The following is a 4,525-nucleotide window of genomic DNA, read 5'->3' as shown; positions in this document are numbered from 1 at the left end:
AGTAGGGATGTAATGGTCTTCAATCTTCACCAAACATTTCTCTACAGTCCATGAGCTTGTTTTCTTGAATTGTCTGCCATCTCTAATGAGATTCTTGCACTTGCACCTCAAGGATCCCTATTTCTCCATTACAGAGAGGGCATGGTTTACACTTGACCCTAAGTCCACAAGGCCTTCTTGAAGGTCATGGTGCCTATGGTACAAGGTATAGAAAATTTCCCAGGATCCTGCCTCTTTTGAGGCAGTTTCTGCCTAGACAAGTCATCCAGTTCTTTGGTGAGCAAGGGAGGTTCATCTTCCCAAGTCTCATTTCCAATAACTTGTCATTCAGTTTCATGATTGCTCCAAGGCATTTAGCAACTTGCTCTTCAGTGACATACTCATCCTCTTCAGAGGAAGAATACTCATCAGAGCTCATGAATGGCAGAAGTAAGTCCAATGGAATCTCTATGGTCTCATTTTGAGCCTCAGATTCCCATTGTTCCTCATTGAGGAACTCAGAGGAGATTGGTACACGCCCACTGAGTCTTCCTCAGTGGCGTCCTCCTCCTCTCTTTCCTCTCCATATTCGGCCATGTCTATGGCTTTGCATTCTCCTTTTGGATTTTCTTCTGTATTACTTGGGAGAGTGCTAGGGAGTTCAGTAACTTTCTTGCTCAGCTGACCCACTTGTCCTTCCAAATTTCTGATGGGGACCTTGTTTCATTCATGAACTTTGGGTGGTCTTTATTAGATCAGAGACCATTGTTGCTAGGTCAGAAGTATTCTGCTTAGAACTCTCTGTCTGTTGCTGAGAAGATGAAAAGGCTTGCTATTGCTAAACCTGTTTCTTCCACCATTGTTATTGAAACCTTGTTGAGGTCTCTCTTGATTCTTCCATGAGAGATTTGGGTGATTTCTCCATGAAGAATTATAGGTTTTCCATAGGGTTCTCCTAGTAATTCACCTCTTCCATGGAAGGGTTCTCAGGATCATAAGCTTCTTCCTCAGATGAAGCATCCTTAGTACTGTTTGGGTGCATTTTGCATTCCAGACAGACTTTGAGAAATCAAATTGACTTGTTGAGTCATATTTTATTCTGAGCCAAAATGGCGTTCAGAGTGTCAATCTCAAGAACTCCTTTCTTCTGACTAGTCCCATTGTTCACAGGATTCCTTTCAGAAGTGTACATGAATTGGTTATTTGCAACCATTTCAATCAATTCTTGAGCTTCTGCAGGCGTCTTCTTCAGATGAGAGATCCTCCAGCAGAGCTATCCAAGGACATCTTAGATAGTTCAGAGAGACCATCATAGAAATACCTATGATGCTCCATTCAGAAAGCATGTCTGAGGGACATCTTCTGATTAATTGTTTGTATCTTTCCCAAGCTTCATAGAGGGATTCTCCATCCTTCTGTTTGAAGGTTTGGACTTCCACTCTAAGCTTACTCCATCTTTGTGGTGGAAAGAACTTTGCCAAGAAGGCATTGACTAGCTTTTCCCAAGAGTCCAGGCTTTCTTTAGGTTGAGTATCCAACCATATTCTAGCTCTGTCTTACAGCAAAAGGAATAGCATCAGTCTATAGACCTCAGGGTTAACCCCATTAGTCTTGACTGTGTCACAGATTTGCAAGAATTCAGCTAAGAACTGATGAGGATCTTCCATTGGAATCCATGGAACTTGCAATTCTGTTGCATTAGAGAAACTAATTGAGGCTTAAGCTCAAAGTTGTTTGCTCCAATGCAGGATAGAGATGCTTCTCCATAAAAATCAGGAGTAGGTGCAGTGAAGTCACCCAGCACCTTCCTTGCATTGTTGGCATTGTTGTTGTTTTCGGCTGCCATGTGTTCTTCTTCCTTGAAGAATTCGGTCAGGTCCTCTAAAGAGAGTTGTGCTTTAGCTTCTCTTAGCTTTCTCTTCAAGGTCCTCTCAGGTTCAGGATCAGCTTCAACAAGAATGCCTTTGTCTCTGCTCCTGCTCATATGAAAGAGGAGAGAAAAAGGAAATGTGGAATCCTCTATGTCACAGTATAGAGATTCCTTGAAGTGTCAGAGGAAAAGAGAAATAGTAAGAAGAAGGAGAAAAAGAATTCAAAACTTTACTTAGATAAGGTTCGAATTGTGCATTTAGAAGGAGTGGTACTCCATAAATAGAAGGATGTGGGAAGGAGGGAAGAGAATTTTCGAAAATTCAATTAAAAGATTTTGAAAACATTTTGAAAATTTGATTGATAATTTTCGAAAATTAAAAGTGAAAAAAGAAATCAAGTGATTTTTGAAAAAGATTTTGAAAGTAGAAATTAAAAAAGATTTGATTGAAAACTATTTTGAAAAAGAATGTGACTAAAAAGATTTGATTGAAAAGTTATGGTTTTAAAAAGATATAATTGAGAAGATATGATTTGAAAAACATTTTAAAAAAAGATTTGATTTGAAAACAATTTGAAAAGATATGATTTAAAAAGAAATTGATGACTTGCCTAACAAGAAAAGATATGATTCAAACATAAAACCTTCCTTAATAGAAAAGGCAAAAAAAAAAATGTTCAACCAAATCATTAATTGTTAGTAAGTATCTTTGAAAAAGGAAAGAAATTGATTTTGAAAACATTTGATTGAAAAGATTTGATTTGAAAAAGATTTGATTTTGAAAAACTAAAAAAAAAATTGATTTGAAAACAAAATCTTCCCCCTAGCACCATCCTGGCGTTAAACGCCCAGAATGGTATACATTCTGGCGTTTAACGCCCAAAATGCTACCTCTTTGGGCGTTAAACGCCCAACCAGGTACCCTGGCTGGCGTTTAAACGCCAGTCTGCCTTCTTCACTGGGCATTTTTGAATGCTCACTTTTTCTGTATATTCCTCTGCAGTATGTTTTGAATCTTCAATTCTTTGTATTATTGACTTGAAAAGACACAAATTAAAAATATTTTGGATTTTTTAATAATCAAATGCAACAGAATCAAATAACAATGCATGCAAGACACCAAACTTAGCATTTGTGTACTACTGACACTATATGAGACACATAAACACTTAAGTCATAGAATTTAAAGATCAAAACAAAGAAGTACATGCATGATTCGAAAATATAACAAAAACATGCATTTGACACCAAACTTAAGATGAGACACTAGACTAAGGCAAGAATATTTTTGGTTTTTATGATTTTCTAAATTTTTTTGTGGTTTTCGAAAATTAAGTGAAAACATCAAAATTCTTAATGAATTCCAGAATCGTGCAATGCTAGTTAAGACTCCGGTCCAGGAATTAGACATGGCTTCACAGCCAGCCAAGCTTTCAGGAAAGCTTCGGTCCAAAACACTAGACATGACCAAAGGTCAGCCAAGTCTTAGCAGATCACTGCTCCAAAAGTAAAATTGATGAAAATCAACAAGCTCTTGGGTGATAAGTTGAAACCTCGGTCCAATCAATTAGACATGGCTTCTCAGCCAGCCAGATTTCAACAAATCATCATGAAACTCTAGAATTCATCTTCAAGAATTTCGAAAAAAATAAATACCTAATCTAAGCAACAAGATGAACCGTCAGTTGTCCAAACTAGAACATCCCAGCATTGTTACCAAAAGCTTGCTCAAACTTGAACAATCCCCGGCAACGGCGCCAAAACTTGGTGCGCGAAATTGTGAATAATACTTTCACAACTCTCATAATCCCTGGTCATGAACTCCAAAAACTTGGTAGTTCAATTCCATGGCATTACACAACTTCGCACAACTAACCAGCAAGTGCACTGGGTCGTCCAAGTAATACCTTACGTGAGTAAGGGTCGATCCCACGGAGATTGTTAGCATTGAAGCAAGCTATGGTCATCTTGTAAATCTTAGTCAGGCAGACTCAAATGTATATGATGATGAAAAATACTATAAAGAAAGATAGTGATACTTATGTATATCATTGGTGTAAGAGCTTCAGACAAGTGTATGAAGATGCCTTCCCTTCCGTCTCTCTCTTTCCTACTGCCTTCATCCAATCCTTCTTACTCCTTTCCATGGCAAGCTCCTGTAGGGGTTTCACTGTTGTCAGCAGCTACCCTCCCATCCGCGCAGTGAAAGCTAATGCACGTACTCTGTCACAGTACTGCCAATCACCGGTTTGGTTCCCTCCCCTACCGGAATAGATCACTCTTTTGCGTCTGTCACTAACGCCCAGTAGGTTACAGGTTTGAAGCACGTCACAGTCATTCAGTCATTGAATCCTACTCAGAATACCACAGACAAGGTTAGACCTTCCGGATTCTCTTGAATGCCGCCATCAGTTCTTGCCTATACCACGAAGACTCTGATCTCACGGAATGGCTGCTCGTTTGTCAGGCGAGCACTCGGTTGTCAGGCGATCAACCATGCATCGTGCAATCAGGAATCCAAGAGATATTCACTAAGCCTCAGATGCTTGTAGAACAAGAATGGTTGTCAGTCACCTTGTTCATGGTGAATGGTGATGGGCGTCAATCATCACCTTCATCATGTTGAAGAACAAGTGATATCTTGGTAAAAGAACAAGCGAATTGAATGGAAGACAA

The 4,525-nt window shown here is 39.1% G+C and overlaps 1 non-coding gene across 1 annotated transcript; it reads left to right on the top strand.

Annotated features, from left to right (window-relative positions):
- Positions 1-1,319: 1,319 nt before the first annotated feature.
- On the top strand, positions 1,320-1,427 carry LOC130942267 (small nucleolar RNA R71). The gene has a single exon (XR_009070844.1). It is a non-coding gene; the product is annotated as a small nucleolar RNA R71 (small nucleolar RNA).
- The last annotated feature ends 3,098 nt before the right edge of the window (positions 1,428-4,525 follow it).

This window comes from Arachis stenosperma, chromosome 7 (genome assembly GCF_014773155.1).
Source record: "Arachis stenosperma cultivar V10309 chromosome 7, arast.V10309.gnm1.PFL2, whole genome shotgun sequence".
Classification (NCBI taxonomy): domain Eukaryota; kingdom Viridiplantae; phylum Streptophyta; class Magnoliopsida; order Fabales; family Fabaceae; genus Arachis; species Arachis stenosperma.
The sequence above is the reverse complement of the archived record's forward strand: the minus strand, read 5'-3'. Positions and strand labels throughout refer to the sequence as shown.